Source organism: Mesocricetus auratus, unplaced genomic scaffold (genome assembly GCF_017639785.1).
Source record: "Mesocricetus auratus isolate SY011 unplaced genomic scaffold, BCM_Maur_2.0 contig_3563_pilon_obj, whole genome shotgun sequence".
Lineage (NCBI taxonomy): Eukaryota > Metazoa > Chordata > Mammalia > Rodentia > Cricetidae > Mesocricetus > Mesocricetus auratus.
Window position 1 is genome coordinate 6,259 of NW_024429369.1, and position 15,161 is coordinate 21,419.

A 15,161-nucleotide genomic window follows, 5' to 3' on the forward strand; every position below is an offset into this window, starting at 1 on the left:
CCCTCACTCTCTGGGCAACTAAAATATGAATGTTATTTACTAGCTTGCAACCTAGAGTAACTGTGTTAAATATAATACAAGATTACAGTTAATTGGATTACCAACTTCCTTGGGAAGACATCAATGAACACACACTGCAGAAAATCACTCTGAGTATTTGAATACACTCAATTGTCCTGGTACATTCAGCCAATTGAACATAATTCAAATTACAGGAAAACTTATGAATGCAGTAAGTAGGCCAAAGCTCTGAGTTCATCCTGTTCTTCTCATATATGTGAAAAATCTCATATAAATAAGATGTCATAGATGTAGGCCATGAAATAAAGGCTCTAATGCTCTGTCACAGGCATCTTCATAGCCACAAAGCAACCCCTCATGAATGGAAACATCATGAATATAAAACTTAAGATTTGATTCATCTTTGCAAATAGGCAAAATTTTAAACTCAATATATGTAGATACCACTGTTCATCAGTGTAATGGAAATGGTAAAGCTTTTACATGTGCCAATTATCTTTGCAGGAATGAAAGAACCCATCCAGGACAGAAAACCCTGTGAATACACTCAATGTGTTAAAACCTTTGTTTGTTACAGACCTCTTAAAAGACATGAAAACATTCATACTGGAGAGAAACCATATGAAGTTCTTCAAAATGGTGGAGTCTTTGCATGTCACAGTAGTATCAAACTCCATAAAAGAACAGGTCCTGGAGAGACAGCCCATGAACGTAATCAATGTGGTAAAACTTTTTCACAACACAGCAGTCTCATAAGTCATGAAACAACACATATTAGAGACAAACCCTATGAATGCAATCAATGTGATAAAGATTTTTCTCATGTCAGTGGTCTTCAATATCATAAAAGAACACACACTGAAGACAAACCCCACAGCTGCAAACAATGTGGTAAAAATTTTTCACAGCTCAGTCACCTTAAAGTACACCAAAGAACACACACTGGAGAGAAACCTTATGAAAGTAACCACTGTGGTAAAGCTTTTGTAAATCATAGTGATCTTAAAAGACATAAAAGAACACACACTGGAGAGAAACCCTATGCATGTAATCACTGTGGTAAAGCATTTGTAAGTCATAGTTATCTTAAAAGTCATATAAGAACACACACTGGAGAGATATCCTATGCATGTAATCACTGTGGTAAAGCTTTTGTAAGTCATGGTGTTCTGAAAAGACATATAAGAACACACACTGGAGAGAAACCCTATGTATGTAATTATTGTGGCAAAGCTTTTGTAAGGCATAGTGTTCTTAAAAGACATAAAAGAACACACACTGGAGAAAGACCCTACAACTGCAATCAATGTGGTAAAGCTTTTTCACAGAACAGTCATCTTCAAGTACATCAAAGAACACATGTTGGAGAGAAACCCTATGAATGTAATCAGTGTGGTAAGGCTTTTGCATGCCAGAGTCATCTTCAAAGACATAAAAGATCACACATGGGAGAGAAACCCTATGTATGTAATCAATGTGGTAAAGCCTATTCACAAGCCTGTAGTCTTAAATATCATAAAAGAACACATACTGGTGAGAAACCCTATGCTTTTAATCACTGTGGTGAAGCCTTTTCACATGACAGTGGTTTCAAAGCACATGAAAGAATGCATACAGGAAAGAGACCCTATGGATGTAATGAATTCACATGTCAAGAGTCTTCAATATCATGAAAGAACACACACTGGAGAGAAACCCTATGTATGTAATCAATGCGGTAAAGCATATTCACATATCAGCAGTCTTCAATATCATAAAATAACACATACTGGACAGAAACCATATGAATGCAGTCAATGTGGTAAAGCCTTTTCACACACCAGTGGTCATAAATATCATAAAAGAACACACACTGGAGAGAAACTCTATGAATGTAATCAATGTGGGAAAGCCTATTCACATGTCAGGAGTCTTCAATATCATAAAAGAACACATACCCAAGATGGATCCTGTGAATGAAACTAGTGTGGTAAAGCCTTTGTAAGAAATCACACTGCAGAGAAACCCCTTAATTGTAAGCAGAGTGGTAAAGCTGTTCACTTTGCATAACTCAATAATCTGTGAGATCCTGAAAATTTTAATACTGAAGGAAATCTTAGTATTAAGGATTTGGTAAGATCTCCAATGACCACACATTTAGTTACATAAGATTCTGCAGGGAAAAATGTGTGACAAGTGTCAACAATCTGCTCAAGAGTTTTGATGTCTCTGTTGTGTTTCCACTTGCAAACTCATATGGAAAAAATTCCTATGCATTCACTGATAAGGTAACCCTTTTTGTTTTCATGCTTTTCTTTAATTGCATAAAAAACATAACTTGATTTCTCTAAATTCAATCCTAAATGCTTGATTTCTGTTCCATGAACCAATGCATGATGAGGGGAAACTGTTAAGACTTTAAACGTTTCAACCCCTGGGCTACAGGAATGAGTGAGTGCAAGAGAAAACATTCACCAGTGAAAATCTGTTTGGTTAGAGAATTGATTGAATTTAATTATGTGATGTCAGTGTTTGGGTTTGTGACACGTCATGCATGTTCCCAAGAAGGGTAGACCCTCGAGTCTTTCTGTAGCAGACACTACAGAATATTTTCGAAACCCTGAACTATTTTTTGGCAATGAACTTGTAATAATTTTTCTCATCTGTGTCTCTAACTCCGTTCATATTTTCCCCTTTTTGTAACATCTTTATATAAGGTAACAGGGAAGAAGTCACAGGAGAGAAATCCCTATTCATATAAACAATTTGGTAGAGACTTTAGAATTTATACTCATGTTCATTTTCAATAAAATGTTTTTTCATGTAAGGACAGGTGTTAATGAGTTCACTAGACCCAAGATAAATGATTAATGGGTGTTTTATTGGGGAACAACTTACAAAGATAATAAAAAGATCCATTGAGGCATTACTGCTCCAGAAGATGCAATCTCTGTCTTTCTGACACCCAAGAGAGACAGAGGGAGGAGAGGGAGAAGGTAGAGAGAGAGGGAGATAGGGAGAGAATGGAGAGCAGGAGAGGCAGAGAGGGGAGAGAGAGGAGACAGAAAGAGTGACAGAGAGGGAGAGATAGAGATGGACAGGAGAGAGAGGAGAGGGCAAGAGAGAGAAAGACAGAGAGGAGACAGGGGTGAGAGAGAGAGAGACAAAGAGGGAGAGAAGAGAAAGAGAGACAGAGAGGGAAATGGGAAAGAGAGAGGCATAGAGAGAGACAAAGAGGGAGAGAGGAGAAAGAGAGAGGGAGAAGGGAGAGAGAGGAAGAAAGAGAGGAGAGATACAGACAGATAGGAGAGAGAGACAGAGAGGGTGAGAGGGGAGGGACAGACAGAGGAGAGACATAGAGATGAAAGACAGCAGAGAGACAGAGCGAGAGGCAAGAGGGAGGAGAGAGAGACAGCGAGAGGAGAGACAGAGGACAGATAGAGAGGAGAGAGAGAGGGAGAGTGAGTTTCCTCAGAGTCTCCACCTTCCTTCTGTCAGGCACACAGAACCAAACACACTGCACAGTAGACTCCAGCAGATCCCTCCCATCTGACTAGTGGGTCCACTAGAGGCTCTGATTGGCTGGTGAGACCTGAATGACAGGACCAGTTGAGCAGAGGAGACACAGCACAGTGGAAATCTGAGCAAAGAATTCCTGTGTGTCCCCAGGGGAACTGAAAACCAGAATGCCAGAGGTGATTCCTGAGGTTTTAACACCAAACCACCCACTCCCCCAACCCTCTGTGCATGGAGCCAGCAATAGTGTGCTTTTTAGGGGTGGAGTCTGGACTGAGGTGCCAGCAGGTGAAGGCCCATCATTGGCATCTTGAGGGCAGGGTTTGTAATAGGGCAACCAAATATTCCAACCTCTCTGCATAGATACAGAAGCTGCTAGCTAGTGCTTCCAGCTAAATAACCTAGACTCCCTGTGTTCAGGGGCCTCCGTTTAATTCTGGTTTCTTCCAACTGGAAAGGGATGGTTTGGGAAGGGATGAGTCAGGACTAGGGACTCATATTCAGCAGGAGGTAAGGGTTGGAGAAATATTTGCTTAGCTGCCATCCTATAGATTTCAGGCATCAGTTCCTTGAGGAGGCAGAGAATGCAGCTTGGGTTAACCTTCTGCCATAACAGGGAGGTGTGGGTGGAGAGAGGCTGCTGCGAGTCCAGGTGGTGTTTGGAGGCACTGATCCAATCCCAGCCCTCAGGGTGACAAGGGCAGGCCCTCTCCTGGAGTCACCTTAGTTCAGACTCAGTAATTAAAATGCCAGCCTTTGACCCCTAGAGAAGAGGAAAGGGACAAGGGCTCCTGAGCAAATTGGGAGCTTGGGGGGGAGGGGAGAGGAAGGTAGGAGAAAGAGAAGGGGAGAAGAGGAGAGGGAGTTGGACATGAGGGAGCAGGAAGGTTGAGTCAGGGGAAGAATAGAGGAGAGCAAGAAAAGAGAGACCATAATAGAGGGAGCCATTACAGGTTTAAAGAGAAATCTGGCACTAGGGAAATGTCCAGAGATCCACAGGAATGACCCAAACTAACAATCTTAACAGCCCTGGAGAGGCTACCTTAAATGCCCCTCCCTGATAATGAGATTGATGACTACCTTAAATCCCATCCTAGAGCCTTTACCCAGTAGCCCCTGGAAGCAGAGGCAGACACCCACAACTAAACACTGAGCTGAACTCCTGGAATCCAGTTGCAGAGGGAGGAGTGATGAGCAAATGGTCAAGACCGGACTGGAGAAACCCACAGAGACAGCTGACCTGAACAAGGGGTAACTCATGAACCCCAGAATAACAGCTGGGGAACCAGCATAGGACAGAACCAGGCCCCCTGAACATAGGTGTGAGCTAGGAACACTGGCTGATTTCTGGGGACTCTTATGGTGAGAACCAGTATTTACCACTCCTGCACAAATAGAATTTGGGATCTTGTTCGCCATGGAGGGATACTCTCTCAGCCTAGATACACTGGGGAAGGCCTAGGCCCTGCCCCAAGTGACTTGACAGATTTTGATGATTCCTCACAGAAGACCACACCATCCCTGGGGAGTGTACAGGTGATGGGTTGAGGGTTTGGTGAGGGGCATGGGAGGATGGGATGTAGAGGGGGCTGGGAATGATATGAAAAGTAGATAGTTTCTAATTTAAATATAATTTATAAAGTAAAAAAAGGAATAGGGGAATTGGGGTGGTAAATACCTGAGCTAACAATTGCTGGGACCAGGGCCCTGAAGGACTGGAGTTTAGGGGATGGCCCAGGACCTGCTGAGGTGCTTGCAGAGGGTGGAAAAAATACAGAATGGGGAGTAGAGGAAGGTAGCTCTAAATTCCAACTAAGGCCACATGACCTGTTGCAGAAATGAGAATTATAACTGATGTGAGTGCTAATGTTGTATTTTGTGAATGATGTATTCGTACAGATATCTGTATGTCTTAGCATTCAGGCATCTGTACGGGCTTGTCCTTGGAATTCTGACAGGATATGACCTCAGCTGCAACCACTAAGAGCACCACCTGTGCACATCCACTATGTTGCCTTTTTACAGGGCCCTAACTCCTCGGCCATGAATGGTGCCTGTGTTAGTGGATCAGTATTTATCCCTGGTGTACAAATGGACTCTGGGAGCCCACTCCATCAGGAGGGATGTGCTCCAACCTGGATGCATGCGAGAGGTCCTGGGTCCTGCCCCTGTATGACAGACTTGGGGATCCCATGAGTGCCTCACCCTCCCTGGGAGCATAGGGAAGATGGGATCAGGGGCTGGTGGGGGCAGGGGAGGAGGGTAGGGAGAGGGACCTGGGATTGACATATGGAGCTGACTTTTTTCTAATTTAAATAAAAAACTTTAAAAAAATAAAATAACAATACAATAAAATAAAAGGGACCTGACCACCTTGTACCTCTCCAATTCTCTCTCCCCCTGTCTGCTTTCTCTCTCTCTCTCTCTCTCTCTCTCTCTCTCTCTCTCTCTCTCTCTCTCTCTCTCTCCTTCTATTCTCTGTCTTTCTATTTCTCTCTCTGTGTTCCCCTCTCTCTTTCCTTGTCTCTCTCTTCTCTTCTACCTTTCCTATCCCCAGAGGCCAGTCTCCCTCCCTCCTTACCCCTTTTTCCCATTCCTTTACCTCAATAAAAATCACATGGCATCTTTCTCTCACATGATACATTCTTAAATTGCAACAGTATTTTCTTTCAATTTCCTCACTATATGTGGTAACATCAATTTGGATAATATCAATGGCTATCAGATGTACATTTGGTCCCCCAACACACTTGGCCACTATTCTAAATATATGATACATTTGCGATTGTATGTGGGATAGTTATATTATGCTTAGGCATAATTATGACTTGGATATTGTTTCTCATTTGGAAATTAATCATGACATAAGTTGATATGATTGTGTGTCAAGTTGACAAGGGGTGGATTGTCATGGCTATTCTTGGTTGTTGACTTGACTATATCTGGTATGAATATAATTCAGAAATGTAAGGAAGAGTTGTGATCTGAACCTTGAGGCAAGAAGATAACATGCTTTTAATGCAGATCCTGAGGATGGGTGACACTCCCCCTTAATCCAGACCTTGAGTCAGTAAGGAACACCTTTTATCTAAGTCACACCTTATGCTGGAAGGACAAAGAAGAAGGAAGGTAGTGTTAGTTCACTGTTAGCTTTCCCATTCCTTCACAGGCATTGAAGCCTACTTTTTTGGGATTTCATCATTTAAAAAAATAAAAATCTGAGACACAAAGATTGTGGGACTGAGAAACTCTAGATTCTTCAACTTTCCATTCACTGCTTGCCATTTTTGGACTGCAGCCTACAAGGCATTCCAATAAATCCCCATATACACTTATGTAAATAGATAGATAGATAGACAGACAGACAGATGGTAGATAGATAGCCAGATTGAGGATAGATGATAGATAGATGATAAACAGATATATAAGAGATATAGATAGATAATTAGATAGACAGGTAGACATAGGTAGATATAGAAAGATAGATGATAGGTTGTAGATAGATTATAAAGATATATAGATAGATGCAGATAGATAGATGATAGACATAGGTAAATACAGACAGATACAGATAGATAGATGATAGAGATAAATAAATGATAGATAGATATTGATAGATAGATATATACATAGGCAATATAGACAGACAGATAAAGATACATAGAGATAGATATACAGATAGATGGATAGATAGATGATAGATAGAATTAGATAGAACAATGACAGATGAGATGATAGATATAGATAGACAGATGGTAGACAGAGACAGATATAGATAAATGATAGATGGATAAAGATAGATGATAGCTGATAGATATAGATAGATGACAGATAGATGATAGATAGATAGATGATAGATGTAGAAAGAGATTCTATTCTTAATTTCTGTGACTCTAGAGAAACCTGACTAATACTGTGGGATTTCCACTCAAATAAATTTCTGTACTAATTTTGAATTTATACTCTAACTACACATCAGAATACACTTACCAAATACTTTAATATCACAATACATAAATTTGCAGAAACTATCATTTTCTATTACATAATTCTAAAGAATAAGGGAGACAGTGAATCATAGGGTTGGGTGTTGTTTCTGATGAAAAATTTCTAAAATAATAAGAGTCATTAGATACATGGCTAAATTTGGCTACTTGTTTGTCAAGTTGATAGATAGTTGTTACTTAGTGTAAAACTACTTGTTTATTAATTTAATCTTACAGGCATTCATTTTGGAAACTTATTAAAGTTTAAAAAGGAAAAGCCATCATCAAAGGTCCAATCACCAAGGAAAGAGAAAGTAAACTCTGTCTCCAGTTGTAAAGCTACCAGTTACAATTGTAGCTAAAGGACTGAATGATGGGGCTGGAGAGATGTTGCAGCAGCTAAGAACATTGGCTGCTCTTCCAGAGGACCTAGATTCAATTCTCAGCACACACACACGGTAGCTCACAACTGTCTGTAGCTACAGTTCTAGGGGACCTGATACCACACAGTGCTATACATGCAGGAAAAAAGTATCAATGCACATAAAATAAATAAATGTAAAGTGCTGAATGAAATTTAGCATCACCTTCTGAATGGAGAAATCTTATTCCAGTAGCATCCTAACTTGATGGATTTCTAAGAGTTATGTTTGTACACCACTACTGCCTGACTACACAGTTTGTTTTGTTGTTGTTTTACTGAAAATGGGACACATCTGATCCTGGCAGCACCAATCTATGTCAGAGCAGATGATGGGCATTAAAGAAACTCCACATGTGCTTTATTTTCTTTATAGCAAAAGTAAGCCACTGGGCAAGAAAGTGCTCTTGCCTCAACTGCTGACAGTGTGTTATCCAAATTGGGCCAGCAGGACACAATAGAGAGTGAATGTCAACCTTCTTTAGACAAGGTGGGACAGTCCTTCAAAAACACTGCCTCAAAGAAAAGTCTGTCAGATATGCTAGGCCGGTAGGCCAAAGGTGAATGACCAAATGTTACAGAGGACACTTGGGTAACTGTCCAGGCAGCCAGCAGTTTCGGTCATTTCTCACAATTTTTGGTAGTCTGTTGCTTACACTTCCTGCTTACTCAGGTAATATTATTTCCTTCTTGATATCACATTCAGACCAAAAATTCACTTAAGAAATGTAAAGTGTATAAGGTTGAGAGAACAAAAAAGATATTTTTGACAATGCAAGTTAGAATTAGGTACAACCTTTTGGACAAAGCAAAATAGGAAAGAGAGGGGAGTATTTTTTATGAGGTAGTCAAATGCTGATGAGCTAGACATTGTTGATGCATTTATTGCCTTGAATATTGTATATAGTTACTATACTTATTGTATATACTTTTTCTTATATCACTTGTAACCTTTTTTATTTTAGATAGAAAAGAAAATGTGGTGATATTTTTTGTGTTCCTTGGAGGCCTGTATTCATGGAGTTTATGGTGGTTGTTCCAGGCCTTATCACAGTTCAAATTCTTTCTATAAAAAGCTGAAGTTGGAGCATGAGCAGGCCACACTGGGCATGCAGAGCTTGGAGAATGAGAAAACCCAGGCTTCAGAAAATTCCATGAGCTTACCAAGGAGACAGGCTTCTACTGGCAAGTTGCTGTCTTGTCAGGGACCTAAAATATTGTGGAATGGTCATTTCTGTGTCATTGAAAGGGACAGTTTATGTGAGTCAAGAAGGTTAAAACACCCAAAGAATACGTCTGAGTAAAAGAAAGTCAAAATGTGTAAATGCAATGTGGAAAGGTTTTATTTGTTATTCTTCCTTTAATGAAAATATCATATAGAGTTGGGCGGTGGCAGGGCACATCTTTAGTCCATGACTCAGTAGGCAGGGGCAGGTGGATGTCTGTGAGTTGGATGCCAACATGGTCTACCAAGTTAATTCCAGGAGAGGCTCCAAAGCTACACAGAGAAATCTTGTCACAAAAAACTAAGTAAAATGAGGATATCTATGTCACTATACATACAAGCCATGTTAACCTAGAATGTGGAAAGAAGCAATGTACCTCTCTTTCTCTCTCTCTCCTGCTTTCTCTCTTTCTGGCTCTCAGGAGATATGAAAGATATTTTTTTTGGTTTTTCGAGACAGGGTTTCTCTGTGGCTTTGGAGGCTGTCCTGGAACTAGCTCTTGTAGAACAGGCTGGCCTCAAACTCACAGAGATCTGCCTGCCTCTGCCTCCCGAGTGCTGGGATTAAAGGCGTGCACGACCAACGCCCGGCCAAAAGATATTTCTTTAATAGTCCCCACTTTCAGTAAATTTGTTGAAGATGATACAAGTTTACAATTAGTTGGTTTTACAGCATCATTAGAAAGACATCAACAAACTTATACTAGGGAAAACCCTTATGAGAATTTCATTGTATGAATACTTCCATTTGTCATGGTATATTTTGCCAGTGTACTATGACCCACACTATAGGGAAATTTATGAATGCATATGTATGGCAAAGCTCTGAGTTCCTCCAGTTCTTTTCAAATATGTGAGAAATCTCATTAAAAAGCCATAAATATGGGCCATGAAAGAAAGGCGCTTACTCTCACAGGTATCTGCTAAGCCATAAAACAACCCCTCATGAAGGGAAGCATCATGAATCTAAAACTTAAGGTCTCATTCCTCTTTTCAATTAGGCCAAATCATCAAATCAATTTATAAAGAAACTAAGTTTCAGCATTATAATATATACGGTAAAGGTTTTAAAAGTCATATGGGACAGAACCCAGTGAATACAATCAATGTGTTAATAAATATTGTGTGTTATAGGCATCTTCAAAGCATAAGAAAAATCATACTGGAGAGAAACCATATGAAAGTCTTCAGTATGTTTAAGTCTTTGCATGTCACAGCTATCTCTGTCTCCATAAAAGAACACATACAGGAGAGAAAACCCATGAATGTAATCAGTGTGATAATGTGTTTGAAAGTCATGGTGAGCTTCAAAGACATAAAAGAACACAAACTATGGTAAACCTTTTGCACATGTCAGTACTCTCCAAATACATACAAGAAGACATACTGGAGAGAGACCTTACAAATTTAATCAATGTGATAAAGCTTTTGCAACTTGTAGTGAGCTTAAAAGACATAAGCAAACATATACGAGGGAAACCTTATGAATATAATCAATGTGGTAAGGCTTTTTCACAACATATCAATCTCATAGCTCATAAAAGAGCACACACTGGAAAGAAACACTATGAATGTTATCAATGTGGTAAGACATTTTCTGTCAAGATGGACAGATCTCTCTAATTTTGTAAAACAGCCTAGTCTTAAGTGTGAATTCTAGGCCAGACAGGGAGTCATAGAAATACTGTTCTTAAAAAGAAGAGAAAAAAATATTACAGAAGGGAAAATGACAAAATTAATGAAAAATTAAAACATATTTATTCAGTTTGACTAATTTGGAGCTATAAAGAAAATATAGGGTAAATAATCCATCCCTGGGGTCCTAACAGGCTTAGATAGAAGGTCATTATATGCAAAGCTAAATTATATAATGAAGAAAAATAATGAGTTTTCCCCATCTTTAAAACACTCCCACGTTGTCAGTTCCTGTCTATCCTGTAAGGTGGTCAGATATGAAGTAAATGTTTCTTCCATAGAGGCATTCTCACTTGGAAGACCCAAGTATTTTCCCACAATGAGATTCACAGGGAAATTAAAATTTTACAGGTATACTGATTCACTAGTTGCAGGCCAAAAGTAGACCCCACAATGCTGATTTCTGGTCTCTACATAACTGTCATGGTCTAAAAACTTGTAATCACATTTCACACACACACATTTAAGAGAAACTATTTATTTTTAATAAATCACATTGCCATGACATTATAACTCATCTATAGACAATCACCTTTGAAGGCAGGACTTCAAGATGAAGTGCCCCATGGGAAAATAATGGGGACATAAAGAAGCAGGGAATGTCAAATAATAATTACTTATATCCATATCCATAGCTCATGAAGCTATGTTATGAAATAATGGCAGGGACCACATGGTGACCATTGCTGCTTGACAAAGTTCCAGCATTTCAACATTGCAGACCAACCTCACTTCTCCATCACCTGCAGAGGCAGGCAGATCTTTGTGAGCTCCAGGACAGACTGGCAAAATGTGTTCCAGGACAGCCAAAGCCACACATAGAAACCCTGCATTGAAAAAGTTGATGAATTCCAACTTTACTGCTTGTTGGCAGTGCTTGTGTTTAACCCCAGCACTCAAGAGCCAGAGGCAGTCAGATTTTCAGAGTTTGTAGCCAGCCAGATCCACAGAATGAGTTCCAAGTCTACACAAACAAACCCTGTCTAGAAAACACACACACGCAGGCACTCATGTAGCTGTTGTCACTCTCTCTCTCTCTCTCTCTCTCTCTCTCTCTCTCTCTCTCTCTCTCTCTCTCTCTCCCTGCCTTCCTTTTCTTTTATAAACCTCAGGCTGGTCTTGATCTCACTATGTAGCCCAGACTGGAATCAACCTCTTGATCCTTCTGCCTCAGCCTCCTGAGTGTTCATGGAGGGCGTTAATTATAGTATTGCCTGGAGGTTGTTGGATAGTCTCTACTCAAAAGGGAATATCTGGTCCTTCAGGCCCTCCAGGCCATCCAGGCCCTCCAGGCATCCCTGGGGACGGAAGTCTACCAGGTCCTGCTGGCCTCCCAGGAATTCCAGGTGTTGATGGAGTCCGGGTCTTCCTGGCAACGTGATTATGATGCCGTTCCATCTTGCGAGTGGCTCATCATCCAAAGGGCCCCCAGTCTCCTTCCAGCAGGTCCAGGCCCAGGCAATACTGCAACAGGCTCAGCTCTCCATGAAAGGGCCCCCTGGCCCAGTGGGGCTCACTGGATGCCCAGGCCCTGTGGGCCTTCCTGGATACCCAGGTCTGAAAGTTGAATCAGGAGAAACAAGGCCACAGGGTCCCCGAGGATTACAGGGCACTCCTGGGCCTCCCAGCCGGGAAGTCAAAACAGGCCGAGCTGGAGCAGATGGGGCTCCGGGGCTCCCCGGAGACACAGGACCTAAGGGTGACTGGGGCTTTGATGGCCTTCCAGGGCTGCCTGGTGAGAAGTGCCAGAGGGGTGACTTTGGACATGTAGGGCAACCTGGCCCCCAGGAGAGGATGGGGAGAAGGGCCTGCAAGGACCTGCAGGGCCCACTGGCCAGGCTGGAGAGCCTGGTCCCTGAGGTCTGATTGGCCCCAGAGGCCTCCCTGGACCCCTGGGATGCCCGGGTGTGACCGGAAGTGATGGTGTGCCAGGTGCCAAAGGCAACGTGGGTCCTCCTGAAGAAACAGGTCCCCCAGGACAGCAAGGAAACCATGGCTCCCAGGGAATTCCAGGCCCTCAGGGGCCCATTGGCGCTCCTGGGGAAAAGCGTCCCCAGGAAACCCCGGAATTCCAGGTGTCCCAGGAGCTGAGGGCCCCCCGGGTCACCCCGGCCATGAGGGTCCCACAGGAGAAAAGGGGGCCCAGGGTCCACCAGGATCAGCAGACCCTCTGGGCTATCCTGGACCTCGGGGTGTGAAGGGTACCTCTGGCAACCAGGGCCTCCAAGGAGAGAAAGGAGAAAGGGGAGAGGATGGCTTTCCTGGCTTCAAGAGTGATGAGGGACCAAAAGGCGACTGGGGAAACCCAGGACTCCCAGGTCCCAGAGGAGAGGATGGTCCAGAAGGACAAAAGGGGCCTTAGGGACTGGCTGGGGATGAGGGTCTCCCAGGAGCAGCAGGAGAGAAGGGCAAGCTTGGAGTGCCAGGTCTCCCAGGTTACCCAGGACACCTAGGACCTAAGGGATCTGTTGGATTTCCTGGACCCCTGGGACCCCTAGGGGAGAAGGGCGAAAGGGGCAAAGCAGGGCAGCCAGGGGAGGAAGGAGAACGTGGCATGCCTGGCTGTCGAGGAGACCGGGGACAACCAGGGACCACAGGCCAGCCTGGTTCCAAGGTTGATGTGGGCCAAGATGGGTCTCCTGGGGTTCCTGGAGAAAAGGGTCTCCCTGGTCTGCAAGGTCCTCCAGGATTCCCTGGACCAAAGGGTCCCCCAGGTCCTCAGGGGAAAGATGGAGTTCCTGGGCATCCTGGACAAAGAGGAGAATTGGGCTTCCAAGGTCAGACAGGCCCCCCTGGACCAGCTGGTGTTCTTGGTCCTCAGGGGGAAGGTAGGGGACGTGGGGCCTCTGGGCGAGAGGGGCCCCCAGGGCCCCCTGGGCCTCCTGGTGAACAAGGTCTTCCAGGCATAGAAGGCAAAGAAGGCACCAAGGGTGAACTAGGACCCCTGGGGTCCCCCAGGAAGGAGGGGCCCCCTGGACCCATGGGCTTTCCTGGCCCCCAAGGAGCCCCCGGCGACCCAGGGCCCATTGGTTTGAAGGGAGACAAGGTTCCCCCGGTCCTGTTGGGGCCAATGGCTCCCCAGGTGAACGTGGTCCTGTAGGCCCTTCTGGTGGCATTGGGCTTCCTGGCCAGAGTGGTGGACAAGGCCCTATTGGTCCTGCTGGTGAGAAAGGGTCTCCGGGAGAACGGGGTGCCCCTGGTCCCACTGGCAAAGATGGTATCCTAGGGCTGCCAGGGCTTCAGGGACCCCCTGGAGCTGCAGGGCCTTCTTGTGAGGAAGGAGACAAGGAGGAAGTAGGGATGCCCGGTCACAAGGGAAGCAAAGGGGATAAAGGAGATGCGGGCCCACCCGGACCAACAGGGATAAGGGGTCCAGCAGGTCATCCAGGCCTCCTGGGTGCTGATGGGGCTCAGGGTCGCCGGGGATCCCCTGGCCTCTTTGGGCAGAAGGGAGATGATGGAGTCTGAGGCTTTGTAGATGTAATTAGTCCTCCAGGTCTGCAGGGGCTGCCAGGCCCTCCTGGGGAGAAGGGCAAGGTTGGAGACTTGAGATCCATGGGTCCCCATAGAGCTCCAGGCCCTCGGGGTCCCCCTGGGCCCAGTGGATCAGAGGACCCTCCAGGGCTGCCTGGAGGAGTAGGGCAGGCTGGTGCTGTGGGTGAAAAGGGTGACCCGGGGGATACTGGAGCCGCTGGACCCCAAGGAGTTCCTGGCATTCCTAGACCCAAAGGCGAAATAGGTGAAAAGGGGGATTCGGGTCCATCAGGGGCTGCTGGACCTCCAGGTAAGAAGGGACCCCCTGGAGAAGACGGGCCTAAGGGGAGAATGGGCCCCACAGGACTCTCTGGAGATCTAGGACCGCCGGGAGACCCTGGAGTTCAGGGTGTGGACGGCCCTCCAGGAGAGAAGGGAGATCCTGGTGACATTGGGGGTCCGGGGCCACCTGGAGCTTCAGGAGAACATGGTGCCCGTGGACTCCCTGGCAAGAGGGGTTCCCCTGGCCGCATGAGACCAGAAGGCAGAGAGGGAGAGAAAGGAGCCAATGGAGATGCTGGGCCTGATGGGACCCCAGGCAGAACAGGCCACACAGGGGCTGGAGGGCCCCCTGGACGCCTTGGGCCTGATGGTCTCCCAGGGCTGAAGGGAGATGCTGGCCTCAAGGGGGACAAGGGCCACCTTGGGCTAATAGGCCTTATTGGTCCCCCGGGGGAGGCTGGTGAGAAAGGCAATCAGGGGTTGCCAGGAGCGCAGGGCCCTCCAGGGCCCCAGGGAGACGCCGGTCTTCCTGGTCCGGCTGGTTCATTAGGTCACCCTGGTC

At 44.7% G+C, this 15,161-nt stretch overlaps 1 pseudogene; it reads left to right on the forward strand.

Annotated features, from left to right (window-relative positions):
* Positions 1-12,089: 12,089 nt before the first annotated feature.
* On the forward strand, positions 12,090-15,154 carry LOC121137955 (annotated as a pseudogene).
* The last annotated feature ends 7 nt before the right edge of the window (positions 15,155-15,161 follow it).